Source organism: Astatotilapia calliptera, chromosome 7 (genome assembly GCF_964374335.1).
Source record: "Astatotilapia calliptera chromosome 7, fAstCal68.1, whole genome shotgun sequence".
Taxonomy (NCBI): Eukaryota; Metazoa; Chordata; class Actinopteri; order Cichliformes; family Cichlidae; genus Astatotilapia; species Astatotilapia calliptera.
In genome coordinates this window covers 21455733-21483653 of record NC_137428.1, presented here as the reverse complement: position 1 = coordinate 21483653, position 27921 = coordinate 21455733, and the positions used below count along the sequence as shown (strand labels likewise).

The window sequence follows — 27921 nt, the reverse complement described above, 5'->3', positions numbered from 1 at the left end:
TACAGTTTTTGCAAAGCCATATGTGGAAGAAAACTGTGACTTAGGACAAGCTGATGGCTTAAGATGTAAGTACAACTCCTCCGGTTTCATATGCAAAAAAAATTATTGCGCTAGCTTACGTGGTTCCGGTTCTACAGGGATTTAAAAATAGTTACGCAAAACGGAGCATGCCCGCTCCGACCAGCTTTAAAGGGTTAAATGGTCTTAAGCCATAATTCTCCAGGCTTTCTAAAGGTCTATAAAGTTTGTTATTTGTTTGTTTTTTGCTTGTTTTTTGTTTTTATCATTTGTTTGTTAAGCCACTTAACACTGACCTAAGATAAAAATCAGCTAACTCAAGGGATGAGTCAGTGTGTCTACACATAACAGGCAAAGCTGAGCAAAGAAACTATTTTGCATTGTATCTTTAGACTGTCATGAAAACACATAATTTGTTGAAATGTCTTTAGTTGAGTCTATGAAAAACGCCAAAGTTAACACAGTTTGACAGTCATAAAATAGTATTTTTGAACCGACAAGGTGATTTGCAAAGAGCTATTAGCACAAAACTTGGTGTGTCTTTGCCTGCGTGGTGTAAAGTGCATCCTTAAAAAATCTGAGGAAATTTTGATAGTTGGGATACAGATTTGACTTCTGCGACTGCTTTTATGTGGGTTAAATTAGCTGTGTCACCAGGTTCAGGGACACTTTTTATGCCTTCAATGTCAAGAAGCTGAGATTCCCCAACAGGTGAAATGAGGGGTACTGGAATCTCACTATCCTTCCGAGAAGATTCACTTTCATCACCTCCCGTTCTTCCTGGCTCTTCAAGGTCAAAAAGGCTGACCTGAGGTGAGCTTGCTGCTGGGGGCTCCTCCCCTGCCTCTATCGGCATTTCCACCTCAGTTTCATCTGAAACTGCTTCGGGAACGACACCTTTGGTAAGAGGGATCACGCTGTCAGTAATGCGCTGCTCTAATGCAATGTCGGGTGACATGGGATCAACCTCAGGCATTATGGTGGAGGCAGCTGGATACAAAAGTACCACACTTAAAGGATACACTTCATTATTGTCTGATATGGCATCATCAAAATGCTCTGTTACATAACCTGGGTTTTGATGGGTTTTTGGCCTTCGCACTGCTGGTGGTGCTGGGGTTTCAGGAGCACTCACGGACAGAAACCCACAGGGCAACAGGAGGTCCCTGTATAAAGTGCACAGAGGACCATCTCTAGCCTTAGGAGGCACTATATATACGGGAAGGTCACTAGCACATGACACAACCACGTAGACATCTGCCTCCCATTTGTCTGCTAGCTTGTGCTTTCCTCTCAGTCTCACATTTCAAATTAGCACTCGAGCTCCTGGTTCAAAGCTAGACCCAGTAACCCTCTGGTCGAACCTTTTGTTGCGCTCGGCAGATTTCTTAGCATTTCTGCTCAAAAGCTCATAACTCTCTTTCAGGCGGTTTGTCAGGCCTTGCACATATTGTGTATGAGACAGTGGCAGAGCATCAACAGGAAGCCCGAAAGCTAAATCCACAGGGGGTCTTGGTTGTCTCCCGAACACAAGTTCATAAGGTGCAAATCCTGTGACTTCATGCTTTGTGCAGTTGTATGGATGCACAAGAGGCTTACCATAGTCTCTCCAATGAGACATGTCCTTGTTATTTAGAGTGCCCAACATCTGTGGCAGTGTTCAGTTAAAGCGCTCCACAGGGTTACCCCTTGGCTGGTATGGGGTTGTCTGCGACTTCCGGATCCCTGCCATTTCACACAACTCTTTGATGGTATGGGACTCAAAATCGGGGCCCTGACCACTATGGAGTTTCTCAGGGAACCCATAATGTGATATGAAATGTTCCCAAAGACACTCAGCCATGGTACTCGCCATTTGTTTCAGTGTCGGTATTGCGAGGGCATGCTTAGTAAAATGGTCCGTTATTACTAGTATGTCCTTGGTATTACTTTGATCTGGTTGTATGCTCAGAAAGTCCATGCAGACTAATTCCAATGGCCTGGTGGTCTCTATTGAAACCATTGCAGCTGCTCTCACTGGTGGAGTTTTTCTTTTCACACAACGATCACAAGTATTAATCTTTTCTTCAACCACTGAGGACATTTTAGGCCAATAAAATCTAGCTGTCATTAGATCAAGGGTGCGTTCAATACCAAGATGGCCTATGTTGTCGTGCACACGTTCAAGTACCATGTCTTGCAATTCTCTTGGTAGGACAAGTTGATGATCACTGCCATCACGCCCTGCCTCTTACGAAAGAAGACTTTATTTTTGAGCTCCAGCCGGTTCCATTCTCTCAACAAGAGTCCATACTCAGGGAGCTCTTTTCTCACTTGAGGTGGAGGTGCCTCACCGCTTTGCAACTGAGTGATTATTTCTCTGATGCTTGGGTCTGCAACATCGGTCGGTTTCATTATTGACTATCACAGCCAATGTGCTCACACGCAGGCAATGTGACTAAACAATTCGCTATCAACAGGCCACCAGGCATGGAAGCGGTTGTTGGATGTGCTACCAAGGCCCACTTTTCATTAAAGAAGCTTCCAACAAGGGCTACCCCTTCTAATGCAACAGTTTGTCCAGCAGGAATCGTCTCCGGCTTCTCCCCAGAGAGTTTTACTTCGCCCAGTTTGCCATTTGGTTGTTGTCTGTGCCTAAGCTCCAAGACTTTGAGGACTGCATAGTAGCCATTCTGGATAGGTAGGCCAAATTCATTAATGTGAGCAGCAACATTTGAGTACAACACATCCAGAGTGCTGGTGCCAATAAGGATTTGCTCTTGGGCAAGGGCCAATGTAGGAATCTCAATCTCCTCTCCTACAAACTCTTTGGGAAAAGTGATATCTATTTCCACATAGCCAAAATATGGAACTTCCTGTCCATTAGCTCCTTCAACCTCCAACAAATCATCCAATGATTTAATTTCTTGGTCCTTTAGGTTGCTCTCATAGAAGGACAACAGGATCGTTGTAACTTGAGATTCAGAGTCGAAAAGCCAGTTGACTCTTTTCTCAGCAACACACACTTCAGCAGTGCATTTGCTTCCAACCAAACTCTGTGGCAGCCCACTTGGCTGACCTTCTGGCTGTCTTTTGCCTTTTTGCTTGGAGGTAAAGGGACTAGTGTTAGACTCAACTCCTGTCTGTCCCGCAACAGGAGTTGACAGGAGTTGACAGGAGTTTCTGTCAGTTTAAATGGTGTGTGTCCACAGAGCCATTCTGTGCACCCACACCATTTAAGTCGTGCTGTTTTCTTTGAAATTGCTTCCTTTTTGTTGCTACCAGCCCGGGGTTTGCCTCATTACTGCATCTCGAGGCTACGTGGCCATCCTCTCCACACCGAAAGCAGTACCATGGGCGTGGCCTGGGAGGTGGCTGATGCTCTGGAACAGGCACTGGCAATGGCTGCTGATGAGCAGGATTTGTCTGCACAGTTACCGTTGCACTTGGGTTTGCCCTTTTACTTCTGCTTTTCTTTTGGGGGATTAAATGAGCAATTTGAGCCGGTAACTCTGTGATTTGTTTCTTCAGAACATTGGTTTCTGCTGCAGCCTTAGACTCAGAGAAGCACAGGCAGTTTGGAGTTGGGACCAAACATGCTGTTTGGGTGGGGTTGGCTGTTGTCTGGAGGCACCAAGGTGCTTTTTCTTATGTACTGCCTTGTTAGTATGCTTGTCTACCTCAGTACGTAGCAGGAGTAGTAATTCAGCAAAGGAAGGAAGGAGAGTTTTGAACCTTTTGTTCTGGAGCTCTGCTAATAAAGAGTTATCCCAGCAGCCTCTACAAAACTGCTTGGCAAAAGAAGCTGAAATGACTTTCCTGTTAACTTAGCAATGGTTTGCAACTCAGATATCTAACCTCAGTAACACTGTGGCTAACCGCAGGTGTATATGACCTAGCAAGTGCACATACGTGGAAAGTCACATCAGGCCGTGTGGGGCTTTTGTGGTCAAATGGCAACAAGGGAGCAAGTGTTTGCAATGCAGTACCAAAAGTGAACTCAACAATTGCATTGTTATGGAACTCTGAGTTTGATTCATCTATACACAGGACCATGACTGTCTAAATAGCTCTGGATTCATTGTCCACCTCAGTCCAGGTTAACCCTCCAATCATAAAAGAGTTGGGGATTTTTACTAGCTCACATGTCACTACTTCCATGTCACCAATTTAATAAATTACTGGTATGACGATAAAAGATAAGAATTTCACCCAAAATGATAAAAAATGAAAGCAGAACGTCTGCAAGTCTGCCCCTTGCTTGTGGCTGGCTCGCCAATTATCTGTAACACCCCTTTTGATAGTTAGGATACAGATTTGAATGTTTACCTGGGTGCTGGGCCAATAGCTAAGGTTCGACTGCAGAGCAAAGTGAATGACTAATGAAATGCTCAGAAAACTTGGTTTGATGAACTTGTATTCACAAATGAATAATCACCAGTGTTGGACAAGTTACTTTGAAAAAGTAATTAATTATAGTTACTAGTTACTTCTTCAAAAAAGTAACTGAGTACAAGATTCTAAAAGTAATTAATTACTTGAAAAGTAACTATTGCGTTACTTTAAAAAAATGTTTAATCCTCTGGGGTCCAGGGTATAATTGGCCATTTTTAACTACTTTTGAATTGACCTCTATATTTCACCTTTAAAAACTGTTTACTTTGCCTTGTTTGGTATCATTCTTTTTCAGCACAACCTCACGTGTCTGAATTTACAGTTATGTTTTGATATTGATATTGATATTGATATACCTTTATTAGTCCCACAAGGGGAAATTTCATTTTTCATTTTGACATAATGTATTAACACAATTGATCTAAAATCAGACAAAAAACATAGTAGAAAAAGTTATATATGATTCAATATACATGTTTATTGAATCATATTTTATAACTTTAAATGCAAATATAAATTGTCAATTTTAAAATCCTATGCACAAGTTTTGCAAACAACAAAGTTATTTGCACCCATTTACCTTTTACCCTCTTTTTTTAAATAACTATTTACATAACCATCAGGTGTTCTCCATTAAATAAGATGCCACACAAACTATTTGTGCCACTCCAAAAAAATAATTTCTGTCCACTATAAAGGAGAACATCACAGCCTGATACCTGCAGGTCTGACAGCAGGTGTATCACTCCTCCTGTTTTTTACCTGGAGACAGCAGTCGCCTCATTGTTCTGACACACAACACAAAACTATCCACAACACTACACACTAACTACACACCCCAAATACGCTAAACATCACAAATCTCTCACATCTCAAATTTTGCTCTCTTTCTTTTTCTGCTGTCTTTCTTTCTCTCTCTGTCTCTGTCTCTCGCCGTCACTCCTAAAACTTCCCCCTCTTCCTAAACAATCAAATGTCTTGGTGCCATATCATTTTTGATTGGAGAGTGCTTGCTAGCGCTGTCCTTAGACAGTAAACGTGACGAAAGCATTCAGGAATAAACACCATGTATATATTGTTTATCATGACTCTGGTTTTACGTGGCCTCTCAGCACAATTTAAAAACTGGTATATATCACATTATTGCTTTGTCACCTTGAAGTGGTCATGTGATTAGCTTACCACGACTACTTTATTCTTCCTCAGTCAAACAGCAGCACTCATGCGATTGTTTTGCTCCCTTAGCTTCAGGTGTTGTGGGAAAAAGTGATCGTCGGGGAGAAAGTGATTGTTGCCTGTGGGAGCGCGCGCAGCGGCTTAAAGCTGTAGCGTCCAGATTACTTACAGCTACTTCCATGCAACTGATATAAGATGCGGTAAGCTGAAGACAGCTTCAACTGTCTGTTTGTTAAAAAATAGTAACGGACCGCGTTTTCTTGTTAGTAAAGGTAACGGCGTTGTAACGATAGAAATAGTAATTAGTTAGATTACTCGTTACTGAAAAAAGTAACACCGTTACTAACGCCGTTAGTAATGGCGTTATTCCCATTACTGATAATCACGTATTTACCGACTGCAAATTAACATCTGAACAAAGCCAGCTTCAGTTCAGTTTCAAATATCCTGAAAAAACCCAGACTCTATCAAGGACATCATTTGTTTTCTATTATCTTGAGTTATTAGAACCTAAAGGGTAATGGTGTTTCTTCTAAAAACATATTCTGTGCCATGAGTGTAGTAATATACAAGCTTTCACAACTTGAAGAGAACGGAAATGTCTCACGGTTTTGCTTAGTTAGGTCTAAGTATAACTCTGAGACATTTTTCTCAGAGTAGACATTTAAGGCTGCTTTTTTAGTGCTGTGAAGCCTCAGCTATTAATTTTTTGTCCTTACCTCACGTTGAGACTTTATTTTGGCCCTGATAAGTTGTTAGTCAGGCTGCCATTCTTCAGCTGCATTAGGTAGTGAGCAAAAGCTTTTTTTTTTTTTTTTACTTTGTTGAATGCAGTTGCACTGGTCGTCCAGACAGTTAATGTGAGCGTGTGCAGGAGTCCATTTATCACAAGGCTGAGCAGTGCTTTCCTCTCTCAGGTCCATTAGGTCTTCAGTACTTAGAGAGTGTGGTATTGATGTCCAACAGTCTTTGTTCATCACCTGACTTATTGCTAAATGGATGGCTATTACATTAACCAGAAAGTTCATAATAGCTCCTCCTAACAGCTCTGTGAAGCATGCATTTTATTCATATATTTACAGCTGCCACATTTGTGACCTGTTCCTTTTCTTATTACGCCGCTCTGTTTAGAAAGAGATATCAAAAATAATGAATAGATATCTGTAATCTGTCTGTATCTTTGAAGTTAGCACTTTTTAAGTCTGTGCTGACAGAGAAATCCATCTGTGCAACACTGCTGTGAAACCACGTTTGAAGTTAAAGTCAGAAGAAATTCAGTTAAACCACAAACTGGCAAACTGTCAAGATGCAGCCAATGCAGTAATTTAGATGTGTTACAGAGGAAAGCATGTTACACAGAACAGCGTAATCGCTAAAATTTATTTATATGTCTGTGCTGTAAAATTTGTCAAATGTTGCCTGTTTAGCAGTAGTTATGACAAAATGTCATTGCATTAAGTGTAAATATAGTTATTACACATCACAGATGTTATTGTATCTCTCACATTTTCACCCCTCCTCCTCCGTTTCCTTTTTCTTCTTACTATTCTCTTACTCACCTTTCCTACCTGAGGTTGAAAATATCATTGAGTTTGAGGAAAAGTGAGCAGGAGAATTGATAACTTAGACTTAGGGAAGGGGGAAGGTGGTGGGCTGAGAATCCAAACAATCTTGATCAGTGTCCTTAACAATATTAATCTATGCGTCCACCGTGTTGAAACTACAATTTGCAGAAGATGGACACACTCCTCAATTCACCACAACTCCGCTGTTGGAATTTTGAGGAAGAATTTTAGGGAAGAATGAACATTTAAGACCAGATTTACTGATGTCCGCTGCTGTATTTACTAAAGAGTCACAGTGTCAGTTTTGTTACTGAAAGTTGCGAGCAGGAGTATTTTTGTAGCTGGCTGTGTAACATGTGTATTTTGTAAGAGTTTCCCTTTCAAGAGGAGGATGTTTAAACGAGTCACGCAAATAATTTACAATGCCTGTGGGAGATCGTTTATTGCAAATTGCATGAAATCTAACAGATGTTACTGTAATCACAATGAGTATGCAATCTGCATTTTGTGTGGATGGCTCAAAGCTATGAAGGCAGTGCCAAAACCTTGGCTCCTGTGGCTAAAGACCATTTGTAGAGGTGTTGGTTCAACAGTGCACGACACAAGGATAAAACCTTACAGATGGAATCTTGTTAAAAATTAAGACCATGATTCCATAACTTGTAGAAGAGTCTCATCAACCGTATGAAACCATTAGTGAAGACAATCGAAGTGTGGCCAGCGGGAGTAGATGCTGTACTCCAGGACTGGTTTAAAAACACGGACTGGGCTGGAGCATGTTTGTGTCTCAGGCCACCTGTGGCTCTCACATTCACATCGACTCTTACACATACTCAGTACTGGAATACATCAACACCACAATTGACAATGTTACCACAGAAAAGCAGATTACAATGTACCCAATCAGAAAACATGGATGAACAAGAAAGTATGGCTTCTACTAAAGGCCCCCTTATGCCTTCAGATCAGGTGGTGTTCAGGCCTACAGTACGTCCAGGGCAGATCTGAAGAGGGGCATCAAGATGGCCAAGCACAGCTACAAGCTGAAGGTGGAGGAACCCTTTTCAAGTCTGACCCATGACACGTGGCTGGGCACTCAGGCCATCTCTGACTATAAGGCCAGCAATGCCACACAGACAGCCATGAATGTGTCCTCCCTCAGTGAGCTAAATGAGTTTTACACTCATTTTAACAAGGACAACAATGAAAGTCTGCCAAAACCCTACCCTCTGATGACTCCTATACCCTCACTCTTACCATCATAGATGTCAATAACGCACTGAGCAGTATCAACGCTTGCAAGGCTGCTGGCCCTGATGGCATTCCTGTACGTGTGGTTCGGGCATTTGCTGAACAGCTTGCAGGGGTCTTTACAGACATGTTTAACCTGTCGCTTGTCCAGGCAGTAGTACGAGCATGCTTCAAGACCACCTCCATTGTGCCAGTGCCGAAACACTCATCACCAACGTGCCTGAACAACTATCACCCTGTAGCACTCACACCCATAGTTATGAAATGCTTTGAGCGACTGGCCCTGGTACACCTCAAAGCATCCCCACCCACCCCCACCCCCACCCCCACACACACACACGCACGCACTACATCCTCACCAATTTGCCTATCGAAGCAATAGGAGTACAGACAATGCTATATCCACAGAGCTTTACTGTGTACTCACACCTGGACAACAAGAATATTACAGTTACAATAATACAGTTATTCCCTCTAAACTGATCACTAAAAATATGGATCTTGGACTCTTGCAACTTTATCTGTAACTGGATCATGGATTTTTTGACCAATAGACCCCAGCATATTAGGTCAGGCCATAACTGCTTTACCACCATCACACTCAACACCGGCACTCCACAGGGCTGTGTGCTGAGCCCGTTTCTCTACTCCATTTTCACCTGTGACTGCAGCCTAGGTATAGATCAAACTCCATCATCAATTTTCTGGATAACACCACAGTGATTGGTCTCATCAATGACAACAATGAGTCTGACTACAGGGAAGAGGTAAAGCACCTAGCTGTATGGTGCACTGACAATAACCTGCTCCTGAATACCAGCAAAATCAAGGAGCTCATTGTGGAGGCAGAAGAGAGACACCCATGTCCCCATCTACATAAATGGCACGGCTGTTGAACGGACTTCCACCTTCAAGTTCTTGGGGACCCACATCTCTGAAAATCTGTCCTGGTCAACTAACATCTCCAGCCCAGTCAAGAAGGCCCATCAGTGCCTCTTTTTCTTAAGGACACTGAAGAAGAACCACCTGTCTACTGACATACTGGGTAACTTCTACCGCTGTGCAATAGAGAGCATCTTGACCAACTGTGTCACAGCCTGGTATGGGTATTGCTCTGTTGCTGACCGCGAGGCACTGCAGCGGGTGGTGAAAACTGCCCAACGCATCTCAGGGACTCCACTTCCTGCCATTGAGCATGTCCACAAGAAGACATGTGTACGCCGAGCACACATCATTCTCAGGGACTCCTCTCATCCTGCCAATCAACTCTTCCAGCTTGTCCCCTCCAGAAGGGCCCTGTAGAAGGTGCTACAGCAGGTTAAAACTGGAACAGCTTCTTCCCCACAGCTGTCACCCTTGTGAACTCAGCCCTCCGCTGAACCTTTCCCCCACACTCACTTAACCACTCCTCCTCCCCCTTATCCCTCCCAGTGACCATGATCATAATTGTCATTCATTCTCAACATTCACTGTATGCTCACATTGGGGACTGCTATAGTTTAGGACACTGACATAGCATAGTCTCTGTTATAGTACGTACTTACACTTACACTGTTCACTATTATAGTCTGTTCAGAGCACTACTCTTCCACTACTGTAGATATATTCATGGCTGTTAGGATGCCTGGGTCGTTGACCCAGGGTTTTTGAGTTTATTATATTATTTATACTTTCTAGTCTTTGGTTTCTTTGAGTTCTGTCTTATGGTTTATGTCTCTGTCTTCTTTAGTTGCTCTGTCTCCCCTATCACCTGTATCCCCTTGTCTAGTTCACGTCTCCGTGTATCCTTAGTTCCTATATCCCCGTGTTCAGTCAGTGTTTGTGTCTGCCCTGGTCCCACGTCTCTGTTCCCTCTGTGGTGCCTGCCTGTGAGTCTGTGTTATGTTTCCTATTTTACTTTGAAAGTCCATGTCTGATGTTAATGTGTCTGGTTTTGCTTCCCCTTGTCTCGTTAGGCCTGATTTGCCCCAGCTGTGTTTCCCTCCTGTTACCCATTCCCTGATTGCTCCTTCTGTGTATTTAAGCCCTGTGTTTCTCTGTGTCCGTGTCGCGATCTACCGTTTTCCTAGCTGTGTGTTCTGTCATTCCTCCAGTTTAAGTTTGTTTTGAGTTTTTTCAGTTATGTTATATTTTGAGTACCAAATTAAAGCCTTTTTGAGTTCACGACTGTCTCCGGAGTCTGCACCTTGGGTCCTATTCCTGTCTGCACACAGCCACACCTAACAGAAGATCGCGACCATACTATGGACCCAGCAGACATTGAACTTCAGGAGCGACGCCGAGCAGCCTTTGCCCAGCTGGAGGAGGAACTCCGCTGGAAGCCATGGCTCACCCCTGACGTCGGGCGCATTTTTCATGGCACTCAGCTGGCTCTCGGCGGTCCCCGGAGCTGTCAGAAGTCTCCACCTGTTGCTCCGCTGGCACTCAAGATGCGGCCGCTTCAGGTGGGAGTCCTCCGCGTGGCTTCAGGCGCTCACGCTCCGGCCTCAGCGTCACCATTCTGTGCACCGGAGGCTCAGTTGCTCACGCCGCCAGCTACCTCTGCCCAAAGGAAACGGCGCTCACGTCGCCGTCATATGGACACGTCTGAGCAACCTCCAGTGGTGAGTCAAAAGGACTACACTTTCCAAACTCCACCTGAGCCGTTGATCGGTAAAGATTATGAACTCACCTCAGACACTTTTGGGATTTCTTTTCTCGACGAGGATTTGGATTGGGAGGCCAGTTTTGGTTTGAATCTTCCCGCGCTAGTTCATCACAATAAGCATTCGTCTGAGATTTTTAGTTCGAGGTCTGCTCGTTGGGGTGGGAACAAATTAAAACCTGAGTTTGCCGAGTCTGTTTTTTCTGAGATTGTGAACACTGCTAAACCTAAGACTGTACAGACTGTTAAACGTGGTGGGAAAGGGTCGTCACCTGTTTTTGATGAGCCAGTTTTCAGTGTGCCTGCTCCTTTGCCTTCCGGTGCTCCTTCGCCCAGGGCAACTGCGGTCCAGCCATCTCCTGCACCTGTATCAGTTCCTCGGGTGAGGGGGGCTAGGGCCCAGTTTGTCCCTGCTCCAGTTTCCAGGCCAGCTGAGGCTCCGCTAGTCTCTGCGCCCGTGCCTATTCCGCGGGTGGGAGCGGCTACTGCCCAGCAGGCCCCTGCACCGGTTTCTGTCCTCGCTGGAGGCTCGGGTGAGCCCGTCCAGCAGTCTTCCGTAGGCTCGGAAGACATAGCTCAGCTTAGTGCTCATCCACCACCTCACCCACCATTACTGCCATCGTTACAACAGTCAATACAACTTAAACTTCTGTCCATAGCTCGAACATTAGCTCACCTATCGGCTCAGTCACCTGCTCAGTTACCGCCTCAGTTGTTTACTCAGCCTCCCGACTCCGCTGGAGGGTCCGAGGAACCGCTTCTGCCGTCTCTTCCTGCTGGAGGATCCGAGGGGCCCGTTCAGCCACCTGTTTCCGCTGGAGGGTCTGAGGGGCCCGTTCAGCCACCTGTTTCCGCTGGAGGGTCCAAGGGGCCCGTTCAGCCTCTTGCCTCGTCAGCTGGGGGTCTGGGAGGACCCAGCCAGCACGTCCCAGTGTCTGCTGATGGTTCTGGCGAGGCCGTTCAGCCACCACCGGCTCCACCGCCTGGTCCGGCCTCAGCCTCTGCAGCTCCGCCTGGTCCGGCCCCAGCCTCAGCCTCTGCAGCTCCGCCTGGTCCGGCCTCAGCCTCAGCCTCTGCAGCTCCGCCTGGTCCGGCCTCAGCCTCTGCGGCTCCGCCTGGTCCAGCCTCCGAGTGTTTAGCTTCGTCTGCTCCTGAGGTCTCCATGCTGTCTGTTCCTGCACGTCCTGCTCGTCCTGCACGTCCTGCTCGTCCTGCACGTCCTGCTCGGCCTGCACATCCTGTCCGGCCTGCTCGTCCTGTCCGGCCGATGACTGGACGTCGTTGCCGTCATGGACAGCCCCCTGAACTACGTCGGTGCCTACCGCCCGGCCGGCCTCCTGATCTGCTCGGTCGCCGTCGGTGCCTCCCGCCCGGCCGGCCTCCTGATCTGCTCGGTCGCCGCCGGTGCCTTCCGCCCGGCCGGCCTCCTGACCTGCCCGGGTTTGGACTGTTGTGCCGTCAGCCTCCGGGCCGGCCCCCTGAACTTTTTTGAGTCTGTTGCCGGGGCCTCTGCGCCTTTCGTGAGCCCTTTTGTTTGTTAGCTTTTGGACTATGCCTGGGCCTTAGTGTTGTTGTTTTGGACTTTGTTCCTGTGTTTTGTTCTGTTGCTTTCCGGGCTCCATTGTTTGTTTGTTTTTGTTTTTTTTGTTTTTTTTGTTGTTGTTTCTGGCTCCTTGTTTGGTTTTGTTTCGAGCCCTCCATCCTGTTTCCCCCGTCGCCCGCCCTGGTTGGGTTGTTTTTGGTTTTTTTTGTTTTGGTGTTTTGGTTTGGGCTGTCTGGAAGCCAGCCCTTAAGGGGGGGGGGGGGGGGGGGGGTACTGTTAGGATGCCTGGGTCGTTGACCTAGGGTTTTTGAGTTTATTATATTATTTATACTTTCTAGTCTTTGGTTTCTTTGAGTTCTGTCTTATGGTTTATGTCTCTGTCTTCTTTAGTTGCTCTGTCTCCCCTATCACCTGTATCCCCTTGTCTAGTTCACGTCTCCGTGTATCCTTAGTTCCTATATCCCCGTGTTCAGTCAGTGTTTGTGTCTGCCCTGGTCCCACGTCTCTGTTCCCTCTGTGGTGCCTGCCTGTGAGTCTGTGTTATGTTTCCTGTTTTACTTTGAAAGTCCATGTCTGATGTTAATGTGTCTGGTTTTGCTTCCCCTTGTCTCGTTAGGCCTGATTTGCCCCAGCTGTGTTTCCCTCCTGTTACCCATTCCCTGATTGCTCCTTCTGTGTATTTAAGCCCTGTGTTTCTGTGTCCGTGTCGCGATCTACCGTTTTCCTAGCTGTGTGTTCTGTCATTCCTCCAGTTTAAGTTTGTTTTGAGTTTTTCCAGTTATGTTATATTTTGAGTACCAAATTAAAGCCTTTTTGAGTTCACGACTGTCTCCGGAGTCTGCACCTTGGGTCCTATTCCTGTCTGCACACAGCCACACCTAACAATGGCACTAGATCTGTTAACCACACATCGGTACATCTGAATATGTAGCACATCTGTATATTTGTTCATAGTACATCTGTATATCTGCCTGTCTGTATAGCAATATAGAACATCTGTATGCTGTACAGTTCAGCTGTATATCAGTACATCTGTACATTTGTCCATAGTACATCTGTATATTTGCTCTCTGTGTAGCAATACAAACCTCTGTATACTTAACTTATTTGTAGTGCTGTCAGCGTTAATCTTGTTAAAATGACATTAACACCATAACCAGATTAACGCGGCAAATATACGTTAGCGAGTTAGCGCGGATCGCCCTGTGCGTGGGGCTGCACGGCGTCAACGCGGTTAGCTCATTGACACATTAGCATCATGCAGCCCCACGCACGGGGTGACTCGCTAACGGAGATTTGCCGCGTTAATCTGGTTATGGTGTTAATGTCATTAATTAATGCTACTACTGCACATTCACCCAATGTGTATACTATATGTGTGTATATATATATATACGTTTTTCCTCTACACCCCCCCCCCCCCCCCAATTTTTTTGCACATGTCGAGGAGCGTGTCAGGCTACATTTCACTGTGTGTTATACTTGTATAACTATGCATGTGACAAATAAAGAACCTTGAACCTTGAACCTATTACAGCTGGGATGGGCTCCAGCCCCCCTGCAACCCTGAACTGGACATGCGGAAGAGAATGGATGGCATATAGACTGTAGGTCCCTTGAGTGAACCCATCACCATGTTATACTCATGAATTGGACCACATCCATCTTTAAACTTGGCCTTGTTGCTAAGAGGAACAAATTAGATATATTTATTCATCCCTATTGGGAAACTACAATAACGGGGCAGCTACCATGCAGGATCCATGGATGCAACAAACTGGCCAAGGCCACAATAACCTAGCATGTCTTTGATGTCAACTTTACACCTGTAAATTGTATTTTTCACATTACTGACAAAACCTTACCACACAGTGTGCAGCTTGTGGGCCGTGCAATTGCACATTTAAGATTTTAAACCAGTAAGTAACATGACATGGAAGCTATATAATTTTATGCAAGGTACTTATATTCAACACAATTAGGTATTCCCTCTGTGGACAACTCAAACAAATTTCACGAAGGTTACTGACATTTTAAACTAGTAAAAAGCTTATGCCATCATTATTAGCTCAGTGCAATAATGAGCCACAGTTTAAAGTAGCTTCAAAAACTAGCTTCAAAATCAGTTTGGTATACACTTTAAATAGGTTTTTATATTTATGTAAAAAGAAAATTAAATGTTAAATTTCTGAAATCCTGAAAGAGCTTAGCTGGTGAGAAAATACCAAGGAGCGACATCCCATTGTTTAGTCGGCTCAAAATGCATTTCAAATCAATGTCTCTGTCATCACGACTGTTTATTTTTATTAATTTCCCAAAACCTACGTGCTATTACCTTAAGAGCATATTTAAAACCACATTATGTCTGAAATGTTCCACTGGAAGCCTCAGGTACCATCATCGTTTCTTTCTAGCGCAAGGCAGACAACATCAGTGTTGCATAATAATATTATCTCAAATAAATGCTCTGTTGGATCAATATTTTGCATCCACCAGACATCTAGGAGTTCCAGCAGACAGCTAGGTGAAGCCTTACAGTATTAAACAGTTTTTTTTTTTTGTTTTTTTTTTAGATTTTTCTGTGTCTGTGTGCCACCAGAGCAACAGACTCAAAATTAAATACACTTCTCCTGCGGGCTATTACCAGTATGGTTTCAGCTGACGCCTTCCAAGATAGAGAAGAAATAGTGCGTTATGTGTTGCTTCCTGTTAATCAATAAAATGTCTCTTTAGCTAGCAATAAGCTTTGTAAGATGCATAGTAAGTGTACAGGAAACCACTATAGCTTTTCTAATTAACTCCAGACGTACATCATACCACAGAATCCTGTTGTGCATCCCGGTGATGGATGAAAAACTTGCATGCCAGTATATGCAGCTTACCTGTCTTCAGAACACATTTGTTTATCCAGAGAATTGATCACAAAAGACACAGGAAATATCGTAGATTGGGATATTTCAGTTCACTTGTTCGTCTGCAGCAGTTGGAGGTCAAGATTTTTTAGATTTAAAAACAGTCGCTAATAATGTAAACCTTTATTTAGACTACGTTTCAGTTGTGAGTGTGTGTGGAACATTAAGAGAACCTAAATGTCAAACTGTATTAAAAAAACAAAAAAACAATTAGGACTAGATCCCAGGAAGAGAACAATACTCCACACAGGATTGTCAGTGAGGGTGGTTAAAATCACCTCATGGTTAAAAATAAACATGAATAAACTAAAAGAAGAACTGGTCCTTGTGTAGACACTTTCTTTATTGTTATATCTTCTTGGTGATGTCTTGAACTCGTGTGTGCAGACTTGCCGTCACAGTTATATACAGTGAATTTGCTCTGTACAGTAAAACCTTCTAGTGTTGTATTCCTATAAATATTTCATTGGTTGTCCTATGACTGGTGCCTTCCTGACCCCAGTTATCTCAGGCCAAGCACACACAGACACACACCCACACACACACATACACACACACACACTGATAGTTCAGTCTGCCATTGATAACTGTGGAGGGATTGTCTGCGAGTTACAGCATTGATGAACCAAAGTCTGAGAAGGCAGATGACAAAATGCAGCACATGCAATAAATTACTCTAATATACAACAACATATTCTCTAATGTGTGCACTCACAAGACACTTTATTAGATACATCTTTTGCCTTCAGGACTGCCTCAATTGTTTTCAACAGATTCAACAAGGGGCTGGAAACATTCCTTAGACATTTTGGTCCATATTGACACGACAGCATCATACAGTTGCTGCAGATTTGTCATTTGAATATCCCAAAGGTTCACTGTTGGATTAAGTTCTGGTGATTATGGATGCCATTTCAGTACAGTAAACTCATCATTATGTTTGGGTTGGGTTTTGAGGCAACTGTTGTTGTGAATTAATATATAGAAGAAAAATAGAAGTAAATATAGAAGTAAAATTTAATTTGTGTCACAAAGATCATAAAGACATCCACATTATTAAACAAACCTCCAGATATTTGGTGCCATACGGAAACAAAAACACAAGACTGATATTAAAACCAAAAACTGAAATGAAGTTGCAAAAATCTTAATTTTAACTTCACTGCAACCTCATTGCAAAAGTTTAACCAATGTTTAGGCATTAACATGTAATCAAATATCTCTGTAGTGTCAATGTGTTGTCTTCTTAGCACTTAATATTGACAAGTACGGGTATTAGTGGACTCGGGATCACATCTTTTCTTTTTGTAAATGATGTGTTCCTCTTGGCCTAATTGGGTGATGAACTCTTGCAGCATAGAGTAGAGTTAGTCCCTCCAAGCCTGAAGCCTTGCTTCCTACCTGAAAAATGTTGGATGCTGCATTATGAGTAGGAAATTGGGGTGTTTCTGCAAATGGATAAGTTAAACTACCTTTGGGTTGTTGTTCAGGGCTAGAAGTCTGTTCTTATGCACAAACAGCTGCTCCATCTACTGAATCACAAACCCCTGAACTATGGCCACAAGCAGCAGAAATTAGTTTCTTCCATAGGTTGTCCTGTTTCACCATTAGAGATACTGAAAGGTGAGGACTCTGGGCACATGCTTGCATTCGATCCCTCATGAACAATGCTGGAAGACAGAAGTGATGTCACTTTGGTGTTGTTTCAGCAAGCCATGTATCTCTCTATTTTTGTAACCTTGTGCAGGTGTTGCTGCCACCACAACCAGGTTGAAGACATGCGTTTAAAATGATGAAGGGGTATTTTTTTTTTTCAAGAATACCTCTTGAATGTCTCCTTAGGTAAAGGGGCATATCCAACCAGGTGGAGACTCTGGGTCAAAGCTGAGACCCACATCATCCCCCTGAACCTACAGTAGCAGGCTAAACTAATAATAAAAAATGAGCATCATAAGAACATAAGAGTTAAAAGCACAAAGAAATGTAGGAAAACACAAAGAGCACAAACAAACAGTTTGACAAAAGCAAAATACAAAGCCCTGTACTACAGAGCTGGATTAGGGCCGTTGTGAGTAGCTACATAACTTCAGGGTTAACCCTTGTTTCAGTATTAAAAGTTGGCTCACATATACATTACCATGGTAACCTGCACTGCAAACCTAACCTTCTCGGGAGCACGTTATGTTCAAGACACATGATTGTCACTGTTATGATGATTTCTGATATGAGGTTCAGTTCTACGGTGGTGATCGCAGGGTGTGCACAGGTCAAGTGCCACTATGACCCTCCAGAAATTAACGAGGACAGGGGATGATCGTTCAGCTCTTTAATGGCAGATTTAGCGTGGGTGTGGGTATGTGTGTGTGTGTGGTTCTACAAACAGAATGGAAAATAGAACACAAATTACAATCAAATTATAGACAACAATAATCACCATATAACATATTACAGCCACATACTTGTCTTATAGGCCCTAATACTAAGCTGGCGGCTTTTACTTATAGTCTGAACCATATTTGACAACAAAGAAAATAAACATCTTCCCATCACTTAACTCTTGTGCCCCACTCACTTATGATGCCAACTAAAGAAGGCAAATACACATAACAAATCCCCAACTCAAACTGAACTCAGTTTGGCCTAGGCGAACTTAGCTTAGCTTAGCCCGCTTAGCTTAGCGATAACTTAGCTTATAGAAAATGTACAAACAGAGGACGTCCAGAGCAAGAAAACATACAGGCTATCCTTCTTACACAAGAAATATCCTGTAACTCACCAGTCTTATGGACGCACACTCTCATTGAACCCACATAAACTGCTCCCGAGCATAACTTGTGATTCACACTGCCTTCATGAACACCATTTTCCATCCCAGTCAAACATTACTCACAAAACGGCCGCGCCCTCTAGTGGCGAGGCAGAAACTGCATCACAGTCCTGCCTTCAGAACAGTCACATACCAAATCACCACCTACTGGCCAGTCAGTGTATGTCTTTGATGTCTTTTTTTAGATTGGCATCAACTAAGAAATAGATTTTTTTCAGAGCTAATTTATTTCTTTTTCTTTTTTATATTTCCTGCAAACAAGTTTAAATCAATTGCATTTTTCTGTAAGCCTTAATATAGTGACATGATCATAAAACAGGGCACCTTTACACTACTTCCAGACCTTATATTCCTATACATAGCTGAGTGTCAGCATTAATATAGCACTTTTCTGGTCTCACTGATCTCAGTGCTTAGTGAAAACATATTCACAGGGTGCCTTTTAATACTTTGTTTCTGCACTTAACCCTTTTACACACAGCTCTATAACTAGATAGATAATATAGTTTGCGTACCCTTTTCATTTTTTATACCACTCTGCTGCTGGGAGACCCGTATATGTTTCTGACTGGTCATATACTGCCAACACTGCTTCTTTTATGTGAGGACGCTCATAGGTGGACTCGTAAATCCTGGTTGATTTATTGATAATCACCTTCATGTGACTGCTCGGCCTGATTGATAGGGATCGATTGTTGGGCTAAGTGAAGGCAGATAAGGGGAAGATATTTAACTTTAAAGTAAGACAGGAATATAAAACAACCAATAGAGAAACATGAAGAGTAACAATAAGTAAGAAGAGAGAGACAGGAATGCACAGAGGGCACAGGAAGAAAATGTCTAGTAACTAAAAACTAATGGATTCCATGACAACTATGACGAATGCCACACCTGAAGGAGAATTTTAAAAAAAATGGATATACTGTTTACAAGAAATGACTGCTATTCAATTCAATTCAGTTTTATTTATATGGTGAAAAATCACAACATCAGTTGACTCAAGGCCCCTTATTTTGTAAGATAAAGACCCTGCAATACATAATACAAAGAAAACAGAGAAACCCCCAACAATCATATGATGCCCTATGAGCAAGCACTTTGGCAAACGTAGGAAGGAAAAACTCCCTTTTAACAGGAAGAAACCTCAAGCAGAGGAGGGGCAGCCATCTGCTGCAACTGGTTGGGGGTGAGTGGATAAAGACTGGACAAAGACATGCTGCAGAAGAGAGCCAGAGATTAGTAATACCAAATAATTACATGCAGAGAGGAGTTTAAACACATAGTGAGTGAGAAAGGTGACTGAAGAAGAAACACTCAATGCATTAGGTTAATCCCCTAGCAGACTAGACCTATCGCAGCGTAAGAAAGGCAAATATGCAAGTTTTAAGCCTAATCTTAAAAGTAGAGTTAGTGTCTGTCTCCCAAATCCAAACTGGAAGCTGGTTCCATAGAAGAGGGGTCTGAAAGATGAAAGCTCTCCCTCCCATTCTACTTTAAATACTCTTGGAATCACTAATAAGCCCACAGTCTGAGGGCAAAGAGCTCTAATGGAGTGATACTTTACTATTGGGTCATTAAGATATGATTGGGCCTGATTGTTCAAGACCTTGCATGTGAGGAGCAGGATTTAAATTTGATTCTGGATTTAACAGGAAGCCAATGAAGAGAAGCCAGTATATGAGAAATATGCTCACTCTTTCTAGTCTGTGTCAGTACTCTACTGCTACTACGCTAATACAACATTTTGGATCAATTGAAGGCTTTTCAGGGAATTTTAGGACATCCTGATAATAACACATTACAGTAGTCTAGCATAGAAGTAATAAATGCATCAACTACTTTTTCAGCATTAATCTGCAATGTTTCTAATTTTAAAGATATTGTGCAAATGGAAGAATGCAGTCCTACATATTTGTTTAATGTGTGCATTGAAGGGACATATCCTGGTCAAAAATCACTCCAAGATTCCTCACAAAGTTAATGGAGGCCAGGGTACTGACATCCAGGGTAACCATCTGGCTAAAAACCACATTTCTAAGATTTTTACGGTCGAGTACAATAACCTCAGTTTGATCTAATTTAGAAGCAGAAAATTAGAGGTCATCCAGGTCTTTATGTCTTTAAGAGATTCCTACAGTGCTAATTGGTGTCTTGTATATGGCTTCATGGATAGATAAAGTTGGGTGCCATCTGCATAGCAGTGAAAGTATATGCTATGCCTTCTAATGATACTGCCTAAGGGAAGCATGTATGATGGAAACAGAACTGCTCTTAGCATGAAGTCATTACTAGTTAATGTTGAAGGAATGTTTGGCCCAACAGAGGCCTGACTTTTTGTCAGCCTGGCTACAGTGCTGAAGAGAAACCCAGGGTTATTCTTATTTCCTTCAATCAGTGATGAATACCAAGATTTTCTAGCTTTGCCAGAGGGCTTTTTTAAAAATAGAGCAGCAAACTAACTTTCCTGGCTAAATGATCATCTAAATTAGTGAGATGCCATTTTCTCTCCAGTTTATGAGTTATCTGCTTTAAGGTGCAGGCTTCATAGTTATACCAGGGAGTCAAGTACTTCTGATTTGGAGCAGCATCTAGAGTTGTAGGCACACTTGAAGTAAAACTATTAATAATCAACCTCTATGGGAGTAGCGTTCAGGTAGCTACTCTTTCCATTTTTTGGCATTATCAAAGCACTGAAGAAGATAACAGTGGATGAATTATATCCTTAAACTTAGTTACAGCGCTTTCAGAAAGATATGTGATATGCCGTATGTCAGAACATGATCTTGAATGTGATTAAAGTGATGTATGATTATTTTTTTTATTTTTTTTACATTTTGAATCAAGTCAATTGAATCCGGCTTTCAAATGAATAAAAACTGTCTAGGTGTTCACGAGTTTTACCAAAGCTCAACTTGTTCTTTTCATTTTAACTGACATTTATTTTGGACGGGAGGATTCTTCGACATGTCTTAACATGTAATGATGTCCAACCACAGCCGATACATTGCCGTCAGAACTAAAAAGAAATACAAACTTAAATGCGCAAGTTGCCTATGACAGCAGCTACACTAGGTCTTTGCTGAACATGCTGAAGTGGGAGATTGCTGCCCTCGCCCTCCAGCAATTAGTATAACTCAGGGGTGTTTAAACTAACATAATTATTATGCTGTAAACAGGTTTCTGTCAGGCAGAGTAAATCAATTTGTTGATCAATTATTAATTCATGTACCGTAATTGTCGGGCTATAAGCCGCTACTTTTTGCACAAGCTTTGAACCCTGCGGCTTTTAGTCAGGTGCGGCTTTTCTATGGATTGTCCATGATTTTTGTGATATCGTAAGACGATTTGTTTTGTTTGTTCCGCTGTTGTACGGCACTACGTTGCCTGGCAGAAGGGCATGTGATCAGACACACAGTATTGGGGTTCAAGAGTGGTATGTTGGTCACATGTCCATCCGCCAGGCAACGTAGTGCCATACGAAGTAGCACGAAAAACAAACTTCAAAGTAGCGCTACGCGTTCAGCAGGAGGCGTGGATGACGGGCGGTGATAAACTTGCGAAAAGCAAGTTATGCTCAACACCACCAGTGGATTCTGACAGCGTGGAAAAGTGTGAAAACATCCATGATCACCAACGGATTTCGAAGGACTGGACTGCATGATGGAGAGGAGGACACCGCCACGGCCCTTCTGAGGGTGTTCGACTCTGACACTGACAACGAGGATTTCTCTGGTTTTGAAAGTGACAACGAAGGAGAGAAGCGGAGAGTGGATGACGAAGCCATCCTGAGCCTGTTCGTATCCGATGCTGGAGAAGAGGACTTTGGTGGTTTTAGTGCGCAGGAAGAAGAGAAAGATGGTGGTGAATGACTGACTTTTCTTCTTGTTAAAGCTGTGTCACTGCACCTGAGCCTAAAAGGTAGGCCGAATCTATTTTTCTGGTGTGCTGTAGGTTATTGTTATGTACTACATTTGTTACTCGTTTACACAGTGCATGTTTCGTACTTGTAATTACCGGTACTTGTACATATACCTAAAAAGTTATGCAAATATGTACCCATAACTTGTTTTTCAAAATAATTAATAAAAGGGGTGTGTCTCCAAACAGCCATCTCTTTCCTGACAATTCCCTTTGTGCATATTCTCTTACATATGATAAGTCAACATTGAAACACCTGCGGCTTTTAGTCAGGTGCGGCTAATGTATGTACAAAACAGGATTTTCCCCTGATTTTAGCTTGTGCGGCTAATATTCAGGTGCGCTTTGTAGTCTGGAAAATACGGTACTAACAGGGACTTGAAAGAAAGAGACATAATGTTTATGACTGGAACTTCCTGGTCCCAACTCTGGACAGTGGCATTTTGTGTGTGTGTGTGTGTGTGTGTGTGTGTGTGTGTGTGTGTGTGTGTGTGTGTGTGGTGGGGGGGGGTTAATAAATTTGGCCAGATTTCTAGAAACGACAGCTGCTCCATCCAAAGTGTGATGGATGCAGTTTCTCCCAACAACACCAGCTTTTCCCCAGAAGGTTATCCAATTATCTATAAACCCCACATTGTCTTTTGGACACCACTCAGACAGCCAGCAATTTAAGGAGACGTGCAGCTAAATGCTAATCATGTCACTCCTGGTTCAATTGGGCTGGGACCAGACGACACATTGTTTTGGCAAAGTTGCTCGGGTATGTTGCTGCGTGGGGAAAAAATTATTAGACACATGAACGGTTTGGTAGGGAGTTTCTGATTAGGACTATGCTTCCTCCTCACCATCACCTAGCCATCCTGTTTTCCTGGTGCTCGGGACAATCTTCCAGGGGAGAGCTAACAGGGCTTACGCTACCTTCGGCTGCACTGGTTACAAGGTTGCAAAGCCTGGTTCTTCAGTTCAGTTATCCTGGCCTCCAGAAAGACAAACAGGCTAAATTTATTACAAGTATCATTGTTACTGAAGGCGCCAAGGAGTAACTAAACATCTGACACAATGAGCAGGAAAGTGCAGGAGGGACAGTTGAAGAGGCTATGCTGCTTGCAAATTGGCCAGGCTAGGAGCTAACCTCAGCTAGCGAATCCCTAAACGTGTGCTTTGGATGAAGCACGTAAAGATTACACTATGAAATAAAATGTTATCTTTAAGTTTTAAATTAAATAAGGTATGCAGATAAGCTACACAAAAACAACACTGTGACAGGAACAAGAAGTAATACTCACCGCAAACAGAACCAACACCAAAATGAAGCACCACCCAAAGGCAGATACAGTTGGTGTGCCTATCAATGCTCAATCTGCTAGATGTGTAAGTAACTCTTTGTCAGCATGTATTGCACATTTTTATCTGCTCTTTTCAGGGTGATCGCTTATAATATTGCAAAAAATTTCGGCCACTACTTACTTTTGTTGTTGTACAACTGTAGCTCATTTGTCACTATCTATGCCTACCATTACATCATTTTTTTAAAGGAAGTGTTTGAGTTAGCAACACCCAGGTGTTGCACTCTTCCCTCTAAAGAGCATGACTCATGACTTTTTAACACGCAAACCACTTTAGATTACTAGAATTCAAATACAAGTAAGATTACCCCTGAGAGAGACCTACTTTTGTATGGTATTGAATATCATCGTATAGTCCCAGTATCAAGCATTGCAGAGTCTTTTTTCTAGACTGGCTGAATACCTTCTGGATGCACAATACATAGCAATAGTTGTCGTTTAAATGAGACATCTCTCATTCTCTGTGGTTATCATGACATCATTTTTTTGAAGGAAGTGTTTGAGGTGTTTTGGCAACACCTAGGACAGAAGCGTGAAAGCAGGTATCACAGTAAGAATACCCTTTATCAACACCTAAACTTTACAAAAACACAAAGCACTCATCCATGAGAACTTTATCGTTCAGACCTTGTGCTCAGCTCAGATAATCCGAAGTTTTAGTGGTACACTCTAATCCTGCGCTCTCTCTCTCTGCTTCCTCTTTTGAGCACCACTTTTTGTTTTTTTGTTGGGGGGTTTTTGCTATGTTTGCTAAACATAACTTAAAATGCTGCTGCTGTCTAACTTCTCTGTAAGACACTTGCAGAAAGACAAATCCTTGCATCGTTGACATCAACAGGTTTGCAAGCATTTTGCGCAAATGGCAGAGAGCATGGTTAGGAAATATAGGTAAAATATTTGCCAGCATTTTCAGCAAAGGTGCCCATTTTAATCAGTGATGTGTGAAATTACCCAGTAAAAGTTAAACATACATACAACATGTAGAGGAACTCCTATAATGTGTCCAATTTACTGAAACATTGTGAAGGTGAATATCCAGTGTGATGTAGAGGGGCTGCCCTGGGGTCACACTGTTGGATATTACACCATTGATCTAGATATGGTCATTATAGTCATTATAGTCAATGATTTTAGATGACTAGAATTTAAACACAGTTTCTTTTAGAATGATTCTGTGCTGAATTCTATCAGCACCCAGATATTTACAGCATGTAGTCACTTTGGACTGACATGAATGGTAAGCTGCTTTCTGATTACGTCATGCGTATTGTTCCTTGTTCTTGAGGAAAAAAAAGTTATTTTTTCAAGGTTCTTTGTATTGAAGGCGTTTCCTCTTTAGTCTCTCAGAATCCCGCAGAGAACATCAGACTGTGTTACCTTCAACAGCCCCTGTGGCCAACTTGTAGCTGCATTGTCAGACTGCTTCCTCAGAGGATGTTCAATTAGAAATGCTTTGTGTGTTTGCAGGCACACACATACACTGTACACGCAGACGCAGCAGGAGTCACTGTGCGTACTACTGCAGGCCTCCGAGGATTATTAAGTTAATAACCAAGCAAAGAGAGGGTGAGGAACCCAGGAAGTCACACCACAGCAGGGCTGGGGCTCACAAAGTCACGCACACACTTCAATAAAGCCACGTTTTACATTGTGACTTACATTTTTTAACCACATTGTTTCAGATCACTAGACAGTATTATAAGCATCAGTGTGATTTTTACAACATCTGTTTGATTAAAAAGGTGTTTTTTTTTTATCTATTCACACAGAATAAGATCTTGCTGCAAAGACATATCCATAAAAAGCCCATCTTGTTCTGATCAACATTTGTATACACTCAAAAACCCAAATATTAGTCACATGGCAGCAACTCAGTGCCTTTAAGCATGTGGACATACTCAAGATAACCTGCTGAAATCGAAAGTGAGCGTCAGAATGGAGGAGAAAGGTGATTTGAAGTGACTTTAAATGTGTCATGGTTGTCGGTGCCAGACTGGCTGGTCTGAGTATTTCAGAAACGACTCATCTCTGAGTTTTTCCCACATAACCGTCTCTTTGCAGAGAATGGTCCGGAAAAAAAATACAAAAATATCCAGCGAGCACCAATTCAGGTCAGAGGAATATGGTCAGACTGCTTCGAGTTTATAGGAAGGCGACAGTAAATCAAATAAGCTCTTGTTGCAATCAAATTGTGCAGATGAGCACAAAGTGTACAAAGTGTGGAACGTTAAAGCAGCAGAAGACCACACCAGGCGCCTCTCCTGCCAGCTGAGAGAACGATAGTGGGCTAAAGTTCACACGAGCTCTCCAAAATTGAACAACAGTAGAGTGGAAAAATATTGCACTTATTTATTATCAAAGAATTTCATGTTTACACATCCAGAAGACACGAAGCCACAGTTGCATTCATTTGGGGTTATATTTCTGATAAACTGATTGAAAGCAAGGATCACATTCACCTTCATTCTCATGTTTCCTCTGTTTTAGTTTCCACCAAATCCTCAGGGAAATTTATGTCCAAGTGCTGCACTCTGTGTTCACCAGTTAGTCGCTAACATTGTCGTCCTTCTTGGTGCTCAGCAGGTGATTCACAGTAGAAATGATGAGAAATAACAGTCGCGTAATTGCCTATAAATAATGCCACATGAGTCTGTCTTTATTCATATCTGACCCATTGTTTACCTTAAATATGGGTCTGAATGTGTTTTCTGGAGTGGCTCTTCATTTCTTTAAAAAGCAGCTGGGGCTGTTTAATGAATGGAGTCAGGTTTCTTTTTGCCTCATTTTATTGTAAAGTTGTATTTATGGACAGATGGATGTTGTGAGCCGTGGGAATCCAAACGCAAGTGTTTGTCTTTTTTTCTCTCTCTTTGTTTATTGAAAGGTTTATAATATCTCTATGCATGTTTAAGGACTGAGAATCTGACTAAACAAGGCCATATAGTATAAAGGCCATGGCAACACATTCAATCAGCACCCTCATTTATCTTTAAAGCGACCTTTCATTTTAACTGGAAATGCCTTAACCTTTGTCGTATTTCCTGGAATAGCCTTCAGCCTCTTCAGGTGGACAGGTCATCGCAGCAGTGAATAGTCATTTACAAAAAAATATACATCAGAAAAAGCTGGCACCATAGAGAGTCTTTGCTCCGTATAAAAGGATGTGGTTTATGTTGTTGAGGCGTGACTCATTTCAAGCATATTTTTGCCAAGATATATTTTACTAAAAGTAAAATAAAAAGAAGAAGAAGGAAGCAAAGAATACCGCTATTTCTGCAAAATTGGTTGATTCAATCACAAAGCTGGTTTTGTTGTATTTTTTCTTACCCCTGAAATAACCTTCAGGCCAACTGTGAGACTTCAACTTAAACCTTTAGCGCCCTCTGGAGGTATTAAGCTGTATCTAGATTTAAAGGCACGCATCAGGCAGCCAATGAGATTTAATTTCCTTAATGAGCCTGTACATGGGTAGAAGTTATTTAAAGCAGCGGAAATGAGACAAGATCGGTAGTTTTGATATCTTACTTAAACATCAGTCTTATTAAATATTACACAGGTTGTATTTTAAAAAGGAAACACTTTTGGATATTCTCTTGATACACTTCCCCTTACAGTACCTTCAACCCTCCACTAGAGGTCAGAGCAAAAATATAGAACGATGGAGGGCGGCATGGTGAAGGGAATTTGTACTTGGAAGTCATGAAGAGGCTTTTTGTGAGCTGAGTGTTCTCTTTTTTTATCTTCTTTTATCTTGTGAAAAGTGACAGTACTTTCTCTGTGTTACTCATACATTTAGAGATAAATACTAAAACGACACCTCTGGGAAGGCTTAGACCATAAGGCCAACACAATGAGTTATTACTTAATGCCAAACGCGTCATTAAACTTTAATAAATCAATAATGGATCCTTTTATCTCTTTACAGCCGAGGGATGTATGGGTTTGCTCAAAATGTCATTCATGAGTGAGCTGCACTGTGATTTTGGTGATCTGTTATCAGCGGGTACATTTGCTCACATATTCTAATATGCTGACTTTATCTGGGGTTTTTCTCTGAAAGATTAAAGTTCAGATGAACATATCTAACTGTTAATCTGGTACAGAGGGAGCAGGACGTAGGCCTCTGAGTTTTTGTGTCAGGGGTTAATTAGTGATGTCTCATCCCAGTAACACGTTGAACAAATCCATCAATCACTTCTCAAGCAACACTTTTATAACCTCACTCTGTGCAGTTCACTATTCATCCTGCTATGTTCTCTTTGTGTCTCGATTTCAGTCTCATTAATGACAAATACGTGTTTTATATATACTACTATAGGACTCATATGCTTGACCTCTGCAGGGATA

At 42.4% G+C, this 27921-nt stretch overlaps 1 long non-coding RNA gene across 1 annotated transcript; it reads right to left on the bottom strand.

Moving 5' to 3' along the window:
* Positions 1-17794: 17794 nt before the first annotated feature.
* Positions 17795-18383, bottom strand: LOC113027296 (uncharacterized). The gene is made up of 2 exons (XR_013910372.1): positions 18260-18383; positions 17795-17856 (listed from the first exon to the last, which is right to left on the bottom strand). It is a non-coding gene; the product is annotated as an uncharacterized LOC113027296 (long non-coding RNA).
* Positions 18384-27921: the final 9538 nt, after the last annotated feature.